The sequence below is a fragment of the Haliotis asinina genome, chromosome 16, assembly GCF_037392515.1.
Source record: "Haliotis asinina isolate JCU_RB_2024 chromosome 16, JCU_Hal_asi_v2, whole genome shotgun sequence".
Classification (NCBI taxonomy): domain Eukaryota; kingdom Metazoa; phylum Mollusca; class Gastropoda; order Lepetellida; family Haliotidae; genus Haliotis; species Haliotis asinina.
Genome location: NC_090295.1, coordinates 39,370,318 through 39,378,631, shown reverse-complemented (window position 1 = coordinate 39,378,631; position 8,314 = coordinate 39,370,318).

The window sequence follows — 8,314 nt, the reverse complement described above, 5'->3', positions numbered from 1 at the left end:
TTTCGTCTGTGGGATTGTCCTGGGGTGAATGCACTCTATCATAGCACGGAACAAAACTAAAAATAGGAACTGAAATGAAAAGTATTCTTTACCTGTTAGACAGATGAGTAACCCCCCAAAAAAAACAAACAAAACAAAAACAAAACAAAACAAAAAACAAACAAAACAAAACAAACAAAAAACAAAAAAACCCAAAAAACAAAAACAAACACCCCCAAAAACAAACAAACAAACAAACAAACAAAAAAACACAAAACAAAAACAAACAAACAAACCAAAACAAAACAAAACACAAAAAAAAAACAACAACAACAAAAACAACAACAACAAACAAAACAAAACAAAAAAACAACAACAACACACACACACGGGGAGAAAACACAATGAGAGGACAGTCTACATATCGTTCACCGAGTGTTTACTAGATTTAGATCTAGATAAAACAAATATATTATTCCAGTAATTGCTTTCAAAATATGCTACACATTGTTAAAAGTGTGTCTGTCATAAACAGCTTCAAGGCCTTCTTTTAAATGAAATATTTAACCTACTTTCATAAAATACAAACCAAATCTGTTGTAACTCCATACCGTGCTTGATGTATACTCAGCAGTGACACATGTTATCATGGTGTCTAACAGTATCGATCTATTGATCTCTATATCATTACCGTGTTTATACACTGATCTGAAATCGAAACTGTAGCATTACTGAAGACAAGATGACCACCCTTGAAACCGACTTACCCTATACTTACGAGGAACAAATGAATGTCAAGTTTACCACACTGAATTCGACCGTTTCCTGTGATTTTGTAATCAATATGTATGTTCAGATAGCACCTTCCATTAACAGGGCGTTCACCAGTGTCTCCTGTTTCTGTCTTCATTGTGGACACACTGTAGTCTCGTCTTATTCAAGAATAAGTCTACATGGTGTCTGGGAGCAAGTTTCATGGGATTCGGGATCTGTTTAGAGGATTTCAGGATTGTGTTTAATTTTCCCTTTTCAATGTCGCTAACAGAATAAATGTATTTATGTACATTCATTTACATTCACATAATCCAGTCATAATAATACACTGTGTATACACTGTATACATCTGTATACACTTGAAACTGCTTCCGCCCCAATGTCTTAAAGAAACGTGAAATGGCGTGCAACAAATCGGGGAACATCAAGATCCAAAATACAAAAAGAGTAATTTCCCTACAGTAGGACGTTATGCACAACTTTGAGCGATATTCCAAGGAAAACAGTTCTGACTAAGATAGGATGCGGCGGGAGTGTTATGGTGTGGGGTGCCATCACACATGATAAACTAACTGACTGGATTATTAGGAATTGACATTGCACTGTCCAACCATATACTGACAAATTCTTTTTCTATTCTGGAGCATTATCATCAGCAATCTTGATGTCAATGTCAGATCAGGTTTTGTTCTTACTCAAATTGACAAAAAGCAGGAAAATGCATTACCATACGCTGAAATGAGTACAAAACTCAAACGTAGTAGACAATTTGAGTTAGGTAGGTAGGTTATTTTTGTCGTTTTGGTCATATAATTGCGAATGTTTTAGAAATTCAAACTGTCAAACTCAGGTTGAAAGTTGAGTAGAAACTTCAGTTTGTTTCGAGAATAAGGGATTGCCATGGCAACGACCCTGAAGGAAGGTGTAACATGTTGACATGCCCCCGGGCGGTAACTCGACTCCTGGTCTGCCGTCTGCATGAACTGCCAGTCCATACGGACTACAGGTGACGAATAACAAGACGAAATTGCTTAGAACAATTAACTTAAAGGGTTTCAAAACCATCTATCGAGAAATTGTTTCAAGGGAACGTGATCACTGGACTGAGCTCGGAAGCATGGTTTTACGCCGCTTTCAGCAATATTCAATCAATATCACGGTGGGGGACATCCAAAATAGGTCTCACACCATTTACCCACGTGGGGATCTACCCGAGGCCTCCGAATGACGAGTGAACGCTATAGACACTTGGCCATTTACCGTCTCTTCATCACTGTATGCAGTTGTGCTTTAGGTGATGTGGAAATTTTAGTCTCTTGGCTTCCCCTTTTATCGACATAAAAGCAGTTCAAGAGAACTTTAAAGACAAGTTTTCAGGACAAACTTTCCTTGCATGAGCGTTCATAACACGTAACTCAAACCACACCCAATACTTTACAAGTGCAGAACGCACTGGGGAAATATGAGGCATATCTGAAAGAAAAGCTCGTTTTATTTCTGTGGACCATTATGTTTGTCGGTCTTCTTGAATTTGCATCTCATACAGTTCTGATATATTTCATTCAGTGTTCGTAAAAGAGCGTTTGCGCACGAAGGACTAGGATCATGCTGAAAAGTGGCAGACGACAGTTCATCGGCCATTACGATTGTATCAGACATCAACAAATCCAAAACGCCGATGATCTGCTCCGTTCAGGAATTCCCAGACCAACAAAGAGAGGATCGTTTGATCCCAAAAGAAAGATCTTCGAAAAAGACAAATCAAGTTCCGCTTCCTTTCATTAAGTTACTGGAGTAGGAGTTCCAGTCCACTGGAAATCGTTTGCACAAACCTCATGTCCGTGATCGACGACCACGTGATGCTCACGAATCGTCATATGGGTCACATGTCAAATGGGTACGCAGCGATGAATCTCAAGTAACTGTCTCAAGTCACGTGTCACTATTCACCATCGTGACACGTATGATCGTCAAAATAACCGTCAAGGCAATATCAGCCTGAGACCCTATGATCGATTTGACAGTGACCGGTTAAGGCCTATGGTGACGCCAGTATGACAGGCAATAGCAAGGTGGACGAAAGGGACGTGATTTGAGCAATCAGGCAAAAAGTCTTCCAAGCTTGAAATCCAAAACGAAAGCTCGAAATCAAGAGATCAAAACATCTCTGAAGGCATATAGTATTTGTCGGGACGCCAAAAGACTTGATATTTCTTTACCAGGGGTCACACTTTAGTTTTCCCATCTGACCTTTCATATACTAGATATAATACATGGATACACTGGAGGACTCGACCAATGGGGTCCGAGTATTATCCAGTGATGACGATTCTCTGTCCGAGCAGGAGGCCTCTGTAGAACCTTCTCAAGCATTGGAAAGCGAAACTGTGACAAACTCAGAAAATACCTGATTATACACAATACGGTTAGTTTATTTTTAGCCAATTAAAGAACAGCTCGTAGTTTGCGCGAGCCTATTGAAGGTGAAGGACAAACATTCGATCACTCGATCACTCGATGTCGCTATTTTTCTAATAGACTTGTGTGTGGCAGATAAAGTCAATATCAAAATCAATATTTTATGTAATCATGAAGTTAAAATTCGAAAGCAGAATATCTAGCGATTACGAAAGGAATACCTCTTTCCAATTGATACACTCAGTAACTCTTCGCCGAAAGGCGAAGGTTTTCTCAGGCAAGTTGTTCTAGTACAAAGCAAGTTGTCCCGAGTTCCAAGCAACGTTACTTGGTAAATAATGAACCGATCCTGATAATTTTGGACTAATTGAACGGAAATTATCTGTAAACAAATCGCCCAGAAACGAGAGTGTGTGTTTGTCATCTTTGTGTGCGTTACATCCCTTATCATATTCTGCAATACAAGCCCCTATGTAAAAATACTCTTGATAAATGACTGACCATGAATCCTTTGAATGCAAGAGGATACTCCCCAAGGTTAATCAATGTTGAAATGCCCGGCAACAAAATGCCCACTGATGAAAAGGTCATCGACATCCGGAGTGTCATATCTTTTAGCGGCATTTAGAAGTTACCAAGATCTTTAATGGATAAATCTTCTTTCAATGCCTTGACACACAACGTTTCGAGGTCATTTCAGACCCCTTCATCAGGTGAACTGACTGCTGATGCTATGAGTCTAGTTGGAAGTGTGATATCAAGAGGAGTGATCTATTTGGCGACATAGAAGATAACAGAGCACCAACAGTCCCACAGTTTGTCTCTCACAATACCCAGGCACAAGTATTCCTGAACACAGAAATCTGGACAAAAACCCAGCACCCATCAGTTATGTTACAAGATCTCCCACCGCACCAACGGTAAAGCCAGCATTGATGTCACATTTCCTACTGACAATACCCTCAAAAACCTACTCAGAACCAGAGGCAGAGGATCCCGCATTGCAAGCCCCAACCCAAGAGGATGCAGGTACCAGATTCACTGTCGCCGTGGACAACTGTACATCGGTCAAGGCTGCGCGTTAACAACATAAGACTTAACAACAGAAGTCTTAACAACATAAGACTCAAGGAAAACCAGATTCACTGTCGCCGTGACCAACTGTACATCTGTAAAGGATGCGACTTAGCAACATAAGACTCAAGGAAAACCAAGCTTCTGTCAAAAGGCTCGACCAGAAGTCCAACACATCGAAACTTATTCTCTAGAACAGTGATCAACTATCAAGATACATTCATTCCGGACTCAAGATGGGAAGATGAACACATGTATGCTTTATAGTTGCCTGTGGTGCTACTCATGTGGTGCTGCTCATGTGGTGCTGCTCATGTGGTGCTACTCGTGTGGTGCTACTCACTGCCCGAGGGAAAATGATCGAAGATTCAAAACGACGTTTGTATAAAATGAAAAAAGAACAGATCCCCCCCCCCCCCCCCCCACACACACACACACAAAAACAAAAACAAAAAAACGGCCGGTTGATGACACTTCACTGCTGTACTCGCAGTCTATGTAAACGAGTGCAGACAGTAAAACCCTTTGCTTTACTTTTTTGTTTACGCCGTAGATTTCAAATGAAATATTCCCGTGCTTGAAATACTCAATAACACCCGGAAACTGTCCAACACATGATGTTTATCTCCTGACTGAAGTCCCATTAAGCTTATATTTCCTCAAGTGCATGCATGTCTTGAACATGAAATCGAATATGTTTCCATTCCCATTTGAAATTAATGATCTAACTTTAATGAGTGTATCATAATTCTGAATATGCACATCACGGGGGAATCACTCAAAATTTCCAATATTTTTCATTTTTATGCTATTATAAATGGGAGATATCCACACAAACAATTACAGGCAACTACCTGGATTTACCTTTGTATTTTCACAAACAAATTATGATCTGTCCATTAATGGAGCAGCATGATTTTAAACTACCCATTGTATAATGCATGGCAATACAAGCTGCAATGTTGTAACTGAACTTGAATAAACAAACCCAGGTGCTTCTGGCAGATTCAGATTCAGTTTATTCGGTATAAAGGCCAACGGCCCATGTACAACATAATACAAAAAATATCAATATAATGACGGATGGTAATTCCTGAGTAATAGAGCTTCCTTAATGTATCTTGCAACGTTCAGCATAATGTTTATCTTATTGCATGTTAAAAGAATTTTAAACTTGAACATCGTGGGTGGATTACAATAATCATGACGTATATAATTGTTAAACCGGCGAAAAAAGTATTAATTGACCCCCCCCCCCCCCCCAAAAAAAAAAAAAAAAAAAAAAGAAAAAAAAAGACAATTACCTCATCTTTTGACAAGAAGCATTTAGAAGTTGGAACAGTGAGGAAGGGTAACAACATGAATGATGTACAACGTTTCGGTGTAGGTTGTATCATGATCATAAACAAGAGATGAACAGCATGTGGATAGAGGAGAAGTTTGAGGAGATTTTGTGCAGTAAAATAGTAAACTTCGCCCCCATAGCAATAAAGACGTTATTCATCCAAATAGTGTTCTCGCTGCAATGTTGTACATGTGTGTTCTGGTAGAACTTGTAATAAATTTAGTCAAATAATAACGACCACTTATTGTACCCGTTAACACGTATTTCCTATTTGATCAGATACGGCAAGGCAGCGAAACCTCCGACAAAATATGATCGCACACGGTAGCGGATCCAGAGGTGCAGGGGTGTGCTCTCTCTCTCTCTCTCTGTCTCTCTCTCTCTTCCCCCTTCTTTCACTTCTTTTGTCCTTCTGAAAGTTTATTAAATATTAAATGACCACTGGGACTCTCATGAAAATGAAGTGAGCATCCCCGTTTCTCAGTAGTGTGCACCCCTTCCCCTCAAAAGCGGGATACGCCCCCGTCACATATGAACATTCTTTTCTTACATTTGAGCAAATCATGATACAATGACAATGACGTAACAGTATATATAACAATAAAACACTAACACACCAGTCATTGTAACCATCCAAAGAAGGCGTATTCATGTTTGGAAATGTGTCAGCCATCTTATAACTGATGCTCTTGAAGTAGCGCTCAAAACCCTTCCGCCATTTTACATTCCATACCATTCTTTCCCACAGTGGCTGTTTGTCATATCTTCCTACGTAACCTATGTTCTAATACGACCCTTTCATGGTGCGAGTGTTCAAGACTCGTGACTGGAGGCAATCAGATTTAGTAGTGCAATCAGCGACCTTGTTTCAAAAGTGATCGTTCGCAAGATCTCGGTAATTTCCGGATGCATCGTGAAAACTAGAACCTCTTCCCGAGTGCGATACTGAAATGTTTCTTCTAGACAGAACTCATTCATGTCATATTTGTTTCTCCACATTGCTTGCATTTGTCAAGTTGAATCTAGGTCGATGTAACACGTGTTCTGATTGGACAGGAAAAAAGGGAGATAAATCCCTTTTGTTGCCGCTCGGGGATTTTATGAGCACCGCGAAATACGGCCGTATTAGAACAGAGGATCGTAGGAAGATATGGCAAGTAGCCTCTGTGGGAAGAAAATGATTCCATACATGTCATTCATTCTGGTCTCCACAACAAAGCAAACCACGAATTCATCAAGTTCATCCACAAGCTGACGTGGCTATTTCACTACTGACTAGACGTTGGGCATCAACGACAACAGCTTTCAATGGTTTGGCCTTACCGTGTCCCTTGAAGGCACACTAAGTATCGCAACCGGTTTATGCATACATTGCCATCAACGTATATAGTATATACAATATAAAGTTTATGTGACTCAATCAACCAGTCAGTGTCAATAAGAATGTTGATGTTCTCCATTTTCAATGCAACAGTGTCAATAGTTGGTTGTTCATTCTCTTCTACGTGTAGTTCAGCCCCCTGGTGTATTGCTAATGCGGGATTATGATGGAACCTGTGTCCTCTGGGGAGGATTAGAACTTCTGTATTCTCTGCTCTCTGATCATCAAACTAGCACCTTCACATGCAACTACGCTTGTCTACCTTGGAGTAATGAGCTGTTGCTTGTTCACAACACTATGCTTATGAATAGTTCACAGTCATCAAGTTTCTTTGAGTTGTCTTCCTTGGCATCGAATTGGTAAAGTTTTTTGAGCTGAACTGTAAAATATATAGACAACTTTCTGGCAAATCTGGCGAAGTTAACTGGGTATGCTCTTTTGTGTTGATATCAAGATTTTACCCAGTCGCACAAGTAAAATATTGGTTTTACCCGAAAATGTGGATTTTGATGAGATTTCTTACAAGGATTAGAAAGGCATCGTCACAACACAACCGACGTATCCTTCCAGTTGAAATTGTTCAGGAAAGAGTGTTCAATGTCTAGCAATAAAAATCCAGATTTCATTAAAAAATTGGCACTCGTTTTGAAAGGGGTTTCAAGGTCAAATTACTGCGCCACGTCTTGACTCTGCGACATGGAACATCGGCATTGAAAGAATGCCTTCTAGAGATTACCAATCTTCTGTTGCCAGGCGTCTGAACGTTAGTATGAGCAGGATATCATGGTTTGCAGCTCGTTACAACCAAACGGGTATAACAAATGACTGTCCCCGTACAAGTAGACCTCGAGTTACCACTGCAGCCCAGGATCGGCACATCCGGGTACTAAAGTTGCGTGATCGTACTTCCACGGATGAGAGTACAGCAGTCTGGACTGTACGGAACAGGTTGAAACAGGTTGGTCTGGGAGCCAGGAAACCTGACGTCGGGGTCGTGCTACGTCGTCACCATCGTGCTCAACGTCTCCGTCATCTAAGAGTATCCACTTGGTTGTATAGACATTTCCCACTTCTAAACTGGCGTACACTTCCATGCACTAAAGCCTATTTGTGGTCGAGTTATGCATGTTTGAAAATTAAACATTTTCGCAACAGATTTCTCGTCTTTGTGTTTCTGTTTTGAATAGTATACTTTGACTCTCCGTCTTTGAAGTTCAGTCGATATAAGACGCACTGTCATTTATCGACACAATTTGTGTTCCCCCAAAAAAAGTTTCGGATCAAGTTTTTGAACAAATATTTTAGTATACTTCTATCTTGTTTCATTTTGTGTCGTTGTATCT